Genomic DNA, 12,025 nt, shown 5'->3' with positions numbered 1-12,025 from the left:
TCTTGGCTCTTGATATTTTGCGCCTCCTCCATCTACAGGGAACAATGTCTGGAGACATATTTGGTTGTTATAATGTGAGGGGGAGGGGAGGCAGGTGCTACCAACATCTACTGAGTAGAGGTGAGAGATGCATACTGCTAAACAACCTACAGTGCACCAGAAAATAATTCTCAGGCCCAAAGTGTCAGTAATCAATTGAGAAATTCTGATCTAATGACATAAAACTACATTTTCACACTGCTAGATGCTTGCAGTGGCTTCTGAGCTACTGCAGGTCACAGACACTACTTGGGACCTAAGGTTGTTGGCCATGATCATATAGTCTTGCCCATGGCTGTCAGTTGGCAGGTACAATTCATATTAATTGATCTGCATAAACTTGAATTTCACTACTTATTTCTTTGTTTTGTCAATATGCATGCTGAGAAGACAAAAGAGCAGCATGTGTCAAAAGAGCAAATTTTCAGATGAAGATCTTTGTGCTATATAATTTTTTTTAAGTCCTATTACTTGATCTTACCAACCGTCTGTGCAGAAAATGACAAATTTTTCATAAGATACTTTTTTAAAAAGTCACCTGGTCATATACATTCTACTAGAATATTTGTAACATTTTTCTTTACAAGAGGGAAGCTGGCTAGTCTGCTCTCAATCATTTTTCTCTTTCCTGATGTGTATCGAATCGTCTGTTTTTAATCTCGGAGCATAGATGCATAGATGAGGCCCTGTGGCTGGGTCTCCCTAAATTGTATACCACCAGCGTGAGGCCTTAGACGACCACTTTCTCAGTTAAGATCTCAGTTTCCTCATGAGCTAAGTGAGGAGGCTGAGCTAGTTAAGAGTTCTTTTCCCGTTGTAGAACTTTTACTCAAATACGTATTTTCAGCACTTAAGTAACATGTTCATATATTGGCTCTTTAGGGAGCAAAATTTATACAAATGCAGTAAAAGTTTTCATCCAGGCCTGGTTCATTCAATATGTAAGCCTTAATAAATAAAAGTCAGGCATGGAACGTTACTAGACCCGTGTTCCCTCCTCCTAATCCTGTTAAAATGTGTATAAGAGTGCCCCTGAGACATGACAAATCTGTCATAAACAGACCCAAATCACTGCTGCTCTCTTTCTGACAACTTGGAGTGAGAATGGACACCATATGCAGGACTGATCTCACACCAACTTCTGCAATTACCCAGGGATTTCCACATCTCTGTCTACTGAAAGAAAAGGAAAAAATACACAAATCTAGTCCCATTCCTAACAGAACAGCCAAAAGAGGCATTGGCAGCTATACGCTCCTGCACATAAAAAAGAGGTTTGCGGTTTTTTGTTTGTTTGTTTGTTTGTCTGTTTTGATTTTTTGGAGTTTTTTGTTTTTTTAGGAATAAGCTTTGCCTTAGAAAGAAAAGCCTCAGGGATGCCTTTCCTTTACTGGTTGAAGCATCTGAAAACAGCTGCTGACAGATGCCTCACGCTCTCCCAGCTCGAGTCCCACAGGTAACCAACTTCCTTGATGCTCCTGCCTCCACACTCTAATTTCTGGGGGTCTTGACTGTCTGTCTACTCCAATAATAACCTCAGTGAGTAGAGACTATGTTTTAATTCTGCTCTCCTTGCAGCTTCTACTACAGCACCTCTTCTCTTTAAATGTTAAATCAGAAGGTAGCTGAAGGTGAAACCCTAACCCTTTTTGAAAAACTGCAGCAAATCCCACAGATTTTATTCCTAAGATTTTTGTGTCCCCAAATGATCTTTACCCTCTTGGTACAGCAACTCAAAGTTGAGATAGGGAGGAGTTAGAATTAGTATCTGAACAATCAGAGATGCTGAGATGTCTCAAAGAAGAAAAAAGGCGGAAAAGTGTTAACTTTTTTGTAGTAATTGAGATCATTCATCCCTGTCACCTTAAAAAAGCCGAAGATACATTTCTTTCCCTGACTCCTCTTTCCTTTCCCTCTCCCCCTCCACCATCTTTCTCCATATCTAAAGATGAAGGTTAATATTAAGCATCACATTAACAGTTGTCAAATCAATCATGATTTCCTCTGAGTTATGTTACACAGAGCAACATGCTTTATCAGAAATCAAAGAAAGGACAGTGCCAAAAGTGGATGAGCTAATGTAAAATCACTTACATGGGCACTCTGGAGACGGAAACTCATTTAATATTTAATGTAGTCATTAACCTAAGAATGAGAGGAGATGGTAATGGATGGTCTACTCCTTTTTCCTATGGGACAGGGTACTGAAGTGAGCTGTCCCTTCTGGGATCAGATTCACACAAGTCTAAAATCCATAAAGTGGGTCACAGGTGAAGGGAATTGGAAAAGTCTCAAGTCTCCCAGATGTATTGTTTTAAGAGCACAGTTGTGCTCAGCAGTCTTGCCTGAAGTTGGCCACACTGCAGGAACCAGAAGCCATGTCAACTGAATTGCTCAATTAGTTTGTTATGGCAACAGACATGCTGTCCCCAACACACATAGTCAAACCACAGCAAATAATCAATTATTGAAGGAAACTATCTCCAAGAAGCATTAATCCATCAGGATATTGAAGGGCTTGTTTTTGTCTCTATTTAGATTTGGTTATCATTGAAGGCATTTGTCTGCTTGATGGCTACCCAGAGCTGTCCCTGAGAGCCTGAACGTCAAAATCAATTGAAAATTAAATGGGGAAAAAATACAGAAAACTCTATAATAGTGAAGGTCACTTTAAAAAGAACTTTTTCTATATGTGAGTATTATGTTGCTGTAGGGAACATTCTCCTTATGCACTATGAATGCCAACTTTTATTTACATGAACTTTTAAACAGGTTCACCCTAAGCAAGTAACACCATTGTAATTGCTTCACTTTAGCTGCTGCATTACTTCTTGATAAGATAAAGCATACACTAAACTCACACTTGTTGCTTTATTAAACTGTATTTTTTCTACTACATATTATCTTCTTTGGTGTAAAATTCCAGAGGTCTCTGAGAATTCCATCCCACGAAGGAATTCAATTATAATATTTTCATACACATGAAGTACCTCTAACTCTACTGATCCAGTCATCACCCTTTCTTTCTTTTTTTTGATCACAAGTTTAAATTAAACCCTTTCACCCTGTTGAGTTTTTTAAATACTCCTTCACAAAAATAAGTGATTTCTGAATCAGAGCAGAAGCTCCAGGTAGTCTGTCTATTACAGAGCTGAGCGGTAGAAACAGATAGCCACAGAGAAGTGCCAAGAGCACCTGGCCCAGCCAAGAACTGCCCAGGCTTCCATGCCTACAAAAATCACTTTGAATTAGGGACAATTTCTTCATATAGTTTTAAAAAGTATTTTTACTTCCATTATATTTATAGTTTCAAAGAAACAGAGAAATGATTTTTAAAAGGGAGTGCCAAAAAACATTTACAGGGGAAAGCAAATAGTTGATTAATATCTGAGATTATGACTATTACTTTGTTATTTTTGTAAACTGACATCCACCTTAAAGACATAGCTTTGGGAAAATGTATGAAATTGAAAACTCATTTTCAGTAAAGCATGCTCACCCTATCCTCCCTTTATTTTTACTTCAGCTTCAAATTTTCTGGCCACAGTCACAAACAGGAATGAAAGGTTCATGAAGAACAACAGTCTCATTTAATCCTTAAAACTTTTTTTTCAACTAGAATATCAGTTTATTATAAAAGGATACAACTCATCATAGCCAGATGTAAGAAGGTATGCAGAAAGGAGCATGGAGCTCTCCTGTCCTGTGAGCGCACCATCCTTCCCAAGTCCCCCAAGTACTCACTGGCCCGAAAGCTCTCTGAAGCCTGTCCTTTTAGGGATTTTTGGTTGTGATTATTTTTAGATTAACATTGGTGCTCTCTCTATGACCTTTTCTTGATATGGTTTTTAAATTTAACATATTCTAATCAAAGAACATTTTACTTCATAAAAGTTGGTTTGAGAACACCAACTGCAGCAATAAACAACTATAATCTGCTTTCAGTTGAAATTGGCAAATATCTTTTAAAGAAAAAAAGCTCTGTGCTGGTTCATCTGGACTACCCAAAAGAAGTCAGTCAAAAAGAGACAAAAATTTTTAAATAAGCCTTTTCAACTTAAAAATACATATATATGATACTGTTAGTCCTAATGAAACTCCTTGGTAGAACTGGTTCTTACCTGGCCTGAAAGCTTCTCTGGAAGAACCCAGGGAAGAAGGCAGCAAGAAATTATTTGCCAAAAGACGCCTTTAACGTATTTATTAATTGAGCTGTTTATACTTGCCGTTTCTTTCTTCCTCCTCTCTGAAGAATTCAGACCACGGTTCAAGATGAGAAGTGGTAAGGGCCTCTAGCAGGAAGGAATATTCAAATTCATCCATTCCATTATCTCAAGCCTTAAAATGTTGCACAGAATTTGACCTAGACTTTCCACTTCTAGAAATTAATGCTAATTTTTTTTAAAAATTAAATATGCAATATTATATGTAAAAAGATATTTATTACATCATTGTTTATTATAATAAAATACTACAAAGCCAATAAAATATATATAAAAGAATATTTGCTGACATGCTGCACAAACTATTCTCTGGGCCTCAAATGGTCTTCAAACTCCCCCTTCCCCCTTTTTCTTTCACCAAACACATTCCTGACCTGGCTAGTTGATTCACACCACAGAAATCCAAAACCCCAGAAGGACTAAAGTAAAAGGCAACAGTCATCTCTGACAGTGGCTAGGAATGGGCTTTAAACTAAATTGGTTGGAAGCCTACAATTAGAAGCACTTAGACCCCTAGAATACTCCACCTTTCATATTTACATGACAGCTTCTCTTTCTTGGGGTTTCCCATTGAAGAGAGTTTGTGCTAAGGATTACTAGACTTACCAGACTCATCTGTACTGAGGACACTCCAAAAAACAGGGGCTTTAAGGAAAGTGAGATGGCAAACAGTGAGATGCTTCATTTAGCCTAGTAGATGACTGAAGGATTACTGTCTCCAGGAAAGAAACAATCCAAGAGAAAAGCCACACAAATACTATTTAGGGAATCGCAACAAAATGCCCATTTGGACCATCCATCTTACAATGAAGTCTACCAACTGATAAGCCCTATCCACATAATTACACAAATTAGCTATGTAACACTATAATCTTGAAAATGAACGAACAGCCAAGATCATCACCAATTTAGGGAAACATTTTAAATGAGACAAGTTTAAAAACTCAAATAGGAAAAAACCTGAAGAATAAGAGACATTGCAAGGAAGAGGAAAAAAAAACCTATTTTTAAAATTACAAGAATGTCCACAGAGAGATAATTAAATAATTAAATATTTTTCATTCATAAAATAAGAACAGAAGAATATTAAAATAGAACATTCAAAAATGCAAAAGAACTTTGGAAATTAAAAAGAAAATAATTTTTAAAATCACTAATACAGTTTGAATGTAGAGTCAAGAAATTTCTCAGAAAGAAGAAAAGAAAGGATAAATATAAAAAAAGAAAATAGAGAATTAAGTTAAGAAATTTTACATGCAATTAATAGGAGTTTCAGACACAAAGATAAGAGAAACCATAACAAAGGAATTACCAAAGAAAAATGTTAAGAAAGTTTACTGAATTGAGAACAAAACATTCAAAAGATCTATCAAATTCCCAGCATGACTATTGGAATGAGACAACAGCAAAGGGCATAATCACAAAAGTTCAGAACAGTGGGGACAAAGACAAGCTTCTAAATATTTTCAGAGGAAAAACAATCAGTTTACATCAAAAGAAAAGCATTTCTCAACAACTCTGCAAATTACAAAGTAGCATAATATAAATGTCTTCATGGGATATAATGTACAACATGATAAATACAATTAACACTGCTATATGTTATATACATCATTTTATGATGTATGTAAGTCAAATTATTATGCTATACACCTTAAATTCATACAGTGCTGTATGTCAATTATATCTCAATAAAACTAGAAGAAAAAAATTTACATTGTCATAATAAAGTAACCACTAAACATGAATTACTAAAAGTTGTGATATAGGTATACTAGATGGATGAGAGAGGGATAGAGAGAATACATGTGTGTGGGAGGAGGGAGGTAAGAAACTAAATCCTTACCTTCTATAATAAGAAGTCAAACCAAAAACCTAAATATACAAATAAGTATGTTTTTTAGTCAGCTGGGGGTAAATTCCAGAATCAGCAGGAAAAAAAATATTGAAAATTGTCCCTGAAACTCATAATTAGTGATAGCAAAAGGTGGATGAGAGAACCAGTACTTTTTTTTTTATTACAAGCCTTGTAAAACTTTAGCCTTTTAGGCTCAACACATAAATAACTATGAAACAAATACAAATTGTTTTAGTTTTAAAGGCAAAGAAATATATATATTCCTCCAACAAATATTTATTGAGATACTAGTATATGAAACAACAAACATATGTTGAGAGAGAAGCACTATGTTGTGCTGGAAATGCAAAGATACAACATATCCAGGGCATCCAGCTTTGCCCTTAATAGCTGTCTGACTTTGGGTTCTTAATCTAGCCATGTATACACTTCAGTTTCTGCATCAGAAAAAAGAACAGGACAGTTAAGCATGATCAAATAAATAAATCACATCAAACTATAAAAATAATAGTAAGCTAGTAAGGAGATACAGAATCCTAACAACTTCAATATAATTTGATCTTTATTACTCTGAAATTATATACCCAGTAAAGCCAGGATAAAGAGACGGATCCTATGAAACCCACAGGGATTCAATTACCTTCCACGAAAATAAGGCTTCCAGCAAACACCAGGCCCCAGTGACAGCAGGGCTGGACTAATTAAATTTCAGAGTTCCCTTCCAACTCTCTAACCCTATGAATATACCATAAGGATATAACTAAGTAGCTATAAAAACAACTAGGTGCTTCAGACAATTCATTGATTCAGAAGATTAACAATCCTATTTTAGTAATATTCTTTTAATTCTTTCATTTAAAAAAAAGTATTTATTTTAAACACTCACGTGTAAAAGACACAATCTGTGCTAAATGATCAAATGTATTTCAAGAAAGACAAAATGTGGAAACTGTCCATGAGAACTTTACTAAGAGTTAGAGTAAATAAGTGTCCTAAAACTATCTATGGAAGAGATTAATGAGTATGAGAACTACCTCAATGAACACTTAGAAAATAACCTGGATTCTTAAATGTTGAAAACTATAATATGAGAAGTGTCAGGGAGGAAGAAATTTTCCTCTACCCTTCTAGGTTCTTCTGGCTAGTCTAACAATTAAATTGACATGAGACAGATTAACAGGAGAAAATCAAAGTTAATTAAATAACATGAATACATGGGAGAGACCCAGGGAAACTGAGTAACTCACCAAAATGGGTGAAACTCTCACCTTAAATACTGTCTTCAGCTAAGGACAAAGGAGGATGTTGGGAGCAGTCATTTGGGACTTCAAAGGGGAGGAAGGCAATTAACATGGAAATGGAAAAGCAAGTATTTGGTAAACAAATGTTTGCTGAACCATGCAGAGACAATGGTACACAGAGTAGACCCTGCTCTCAAGACCCTGCAGAGTTTCCCCACCACACCTAGCCCATGTCCTTTGCAGATATCTATGGTGATTCCAGAAACAAGCTCTCTATCTAAATTCTTTCAGACAGTTAGAAGGAAGGTCAAAGTTTTTCTGAGTCTTTGGGGTCTTGATTGTTTTCAGCTTGAAATAATCCGTATGCTAACAAGACATTTTGGGGTGGCAAATTTTGCTCTCCTATTGAATAATGGTTGAAAGAATTACCTAATGTCTTAACTAAAAAGGAGTCTAAGTAGAGCTAATTTCAAATATCTGTAATAGCAGTCATATGAGATGAAATAAACATATTTTGCAGGTGTTAGAGCACCAAACTGAAAACAGTGGAATGTGGGTAAGAGAAAGGTATAGGAGAGTGAATCTGGCTCATAATAAGAAAAAAATATGAATATAAAATTGGCTGTCCCCTGAAGAAATGAGAACCACCATAATAGAAGCGTTCAATAGAACACAAACAACATTTTAAATGCTGTAGAGGAAATTCTTATTTAGGAGTGAGGTTTCAGACTAAGTGACTTCCAAATTTCCTTCCTTCTCTAGGATCCGTTTGTATTACAGATCACAAGCACAGCCAAAGTTCAAAAGTGAAAAAGAATTCCATCAAATGGTCAATGCATCAAAAAGAAAACAATCATACCAAATAACCCTATGGGGAATAAAAAGGATCATACCAGTTAGAACCATACCATTGGGGAATAAAAGGAGAAAGAAATCAAACAAGCAAACATGCCAGCACATACCTAAACTGTGAGAATATTTCCTTTTACATCTAATTGTTTCAGGATCATATCACCATGGCCATGTAAATTATAATGGAATCGAGTTGTCTTCTTACCCTGAGAGAAAAAAGAAAAGAAAAGAAGTGTTACCTAAAAATATTGGACTAGAATGCTCGTTAAAGATATTGAACTGTAGAAAGATGAGCCACCTACTGAATCAATAACAACATTTTAGTTAGGACCTTGAGGGTGTTTGCTGGCCCTATTGAGTGGCCGGTTCCATCCTCTTGAACCTGCGACAGGTGATGGGACTGGACCCTGGGGCAGAATTACCACCCAATTCATCAGTGACGCTTATCGAGCACCAGTGAATGAGACCCTGAAAAGTCTTCTTAATGATACTCAGATGAAGGAATCTAATAAACATATTCTTTTTACAGCTTCTGAACTTTGCTTTTTCCTGAGTAACCCTTTATGACACCTGGCCATAAAGTCGTGCACAAAGACAGGGGAACACTGGATTGGAAATTACTGTATCGCCCTAAAACGTTTAATTACATTTAGCCAATAAATTTTTATGGCAAGTGAAAGGAACTTCTAACACAGATCCTATCCATTCATGAAGGATGGTGTGTAGACTTAGGTAAAGAAGTCTTAATCAACAGATATATTTGTGTTTTAAAAAAAGGCATTTAAAAATTGACTTAGGATAGTAAAACTGGCTGATGAATCATAATATTAAAAGAAACGTTCAAGTAAGAACAACTTTTTGTCCACAATTAGAGGAAGCAATGGTAACAATCAAATGAACTACTTCATAGTTAATAGTAGTGCACTTGGGGGTGAAACCCAAATGAGATATCAGATCACAACTGTTGCTAGTGAGATTTGCATGATATGTTTGAACTCATGTTTGAAATTGATGGTGCCTTCATGCGTTCTTAATGCAGCCAAAGTCTTTTCCTTGCCTAGCTTTCACAGCATTTCAGCATTTTGATCAGCTCCTGAAGGATCTGAAGGATCCTACGAGAAATTTATTTACTGCATGCCTATTTATTCAGTTATAGAAGACGCATGGCAGTACCAGCATGGTTGCTAAGCAATAAGCAGCATATTTAAGTAGAAATAAGGTTGAAAAAGGGATAAAAGTAAAAAAACAGACATCTGAGATACTAGATTTTTCAAAACATCCAGGAATCTGAAGTTATAGAAAGCTTCAACATTTTACAAATTAAAGCTACTTTTAATATAGTTCAGTCCTTGTTCTTTTGTTACAGTCTAATTTCTTTACTTTTGAAGAAATGTGAACCTATAATTATAGAAAAACTCAGTAAAAAAATTCTTAATAATTATGGTATAAATCTGCACGTGGGTCTCTCAAAGATGCCAGGTATTTGTGTTAGTTTGCTCAGTGGTAATAAACAGGAAGGAGCATCGGCCAATCTCATGTTTCAAGGTTTACATCACAGGTTCTACATATACTCTGTAGAAAACTACACAAATTCAATAGTTCTCACAAAGGAAAAATGTTTTCATATTGTGAAAGGAATCTTGTTTCTGAAACTAGTGCTACATTTTTTTCTCAGATATTTTATTATTTTGTGGTTTATTCTTGCCTCAAAAATAACACCCAAAGAAGAAGAGAAGTAGTTTATGCTGATCGATGACATTTACCTTACATTAAAATGCTCATTTCACTTAGATGGCAGACAGCTTTCATAGCATTAGTCAATACGGAAACTAATTCAAACATTTTGGGAATTGAAGTCAAAAAGATTCAGTTCAGGGACACAAAGAAAACAATGAACTCTAATTCTCTACAAAGAGAAAGTGTGTGCTAATAGGAACACATCTCTTGTCATAATATGTTGTACGTATAATTTACATCACCAAGTGCATGATCAAGTCACTTTCATTTCATATATCTGTATTCAAACTGTTGGTGGTTCTATCCATGTGTCATATAAAATACAAATGAGATGCACTGGATATTGCTGTGATTTTCTGAATAAATAGGAACGTTTACAATCCTAAATCATGGAGGGAAGCTCTGTGAGAGAGGAGAAATTTAGGATATAGAAGAATTTGCCCACAGAGACAGTGAAGGAAAAGTTTCTTGTTTTTGTTTTCTATCCATGGCTGCAAAGGGCATATAAAATAAAGAGTTGAGAGCTATTTTTTACAACCCAGTAAAGGAACCAAGAATCACTGCAGAAAGATAGATTCTTATAAAATAAGAACAATATACCTTTGCAGTAGATGAGGTCAATAATCTTTAGTGTAAGAAATAATCAGAAAATATGATCTTTCTTTACATAAAGCTGTGGTTCATCCATATTTGAATAGTTGTGTTTATTCTGATTGCCTCTCACGAAAAGGGTGTGGTGAAACTGGAAACTGTCTACCAGTAAGAAAAGTAGTGAGACAGAGCAAAGAAAATGGGAAGTGAAGCTGAATCATGGGGTAGGTGAAAAAGTGGGAATTTTGCTCACCTTTGTGTCAGCAGAACTTTCCTAGAAATGGAAACTTCCTGTATTACCAGCCACTTCTGCTCAGAGATTCACAGAATGACCGTTGTTCAGCCCTATTTTTCATCCCCTCCAGAGGGGAGGCATTATCTAAGCAATCTAACAGTCATCAGCTGTCTCTGGTCACACACAGGAAAGACCCCAGTCTCTCCCGGTCCTACTTCAGTCCCTCCATCTGCTCTTACTCCTCCGGCCTCACTGTTGACTTGCCGAGGTCCTGCTCTTCACTGTCCTCCCTTCTTACTTCACTACTCTCTATGGACAATCTCACCAGTATCTACAGCTTCCAGTGGCACCCACACAGAAATACTGGCAACTCTTGGATTTACATCTGCTTCTCAAAAATTTCTTCTGAGCTCCAGACTAGTCCAGGCAACTGTCTACTAAACATCTTTACCTAAGAATGCAACTCAAACACATCAACTGCAATAAATATACAACTGAAATCATAAACTTTATATTAGTTATAATATAAATATTATATATATTGTCTATCTTCCTTGCCAGACTGCATCAAAATGCAAAGACATTTTCTACATCTTGCCATCACCAACAGCTAGCAAACCTACCTCCCCATAAGAGATGTTTAAATGATGTTAAACTAAACTAAAAATAAGAGTCCTACTTTACACTTAGAATAATAACTATACGTGACCTTGTAAGGAAGTGATTGAAATAACTGCTAAAAGGATTTGAATAGATCTACAAATGTCAGCCATAAGAGCCTACAAAAAGATGATGAGATAGGCCCCCATTTACCAGTGCCACCGGGGGAAGCATATGAAACCCTCTTGCTCAGCTGACAAAAGAACGTACTATATCTGACTCAGTACAGCAGCTCTGTGTTCTATGCCTGATGGTGCATGAACAACCCAGAAAGAAGCAATCAGGCTAAAGAATTAAATTAGAAATGGGCACAGAACAATTTGGTATTTCCTTTGGAAGAAAACAGGCTATCTTAACTTCCACTTTGTATTTTGTGTCATCTATCCATTTGGCTTCAATAATTCTCAAGCTCAGCATTTTAATGGGAAAATTTTATTTCTACTGATCTCCATTTTCCCTGTTTTCTAAGCTCTTAACTTATTTTTTTCTACTGGTTCATAAGGTGACATTCTTACACGGTTAAAAGCAAAAGCAAAATGTTAACCAATTTCCAAAGGTATCTATCAAGAAGGCAACAACTGTAATGCTG

This window comes from Camelus dromedarius, chromosome 6, assembly GCF_036321535.1.
Source record: "Camelus dromedarius isolate mCamDro1 chromosome 6, mCamDro1.pat, whole genome shotgun sequence".
Classification (NCBI taxonomy): Eukaryota; Metazoa; Chordata; class Mammalia; order Artiodactyla; family Camelidae; genus Camelus; species Camelus dromedarius.
The sequence above is the reverse complement of the archived record's forward strand: the minus strand, read 5'-3'. Positions refer to the sequence as shown.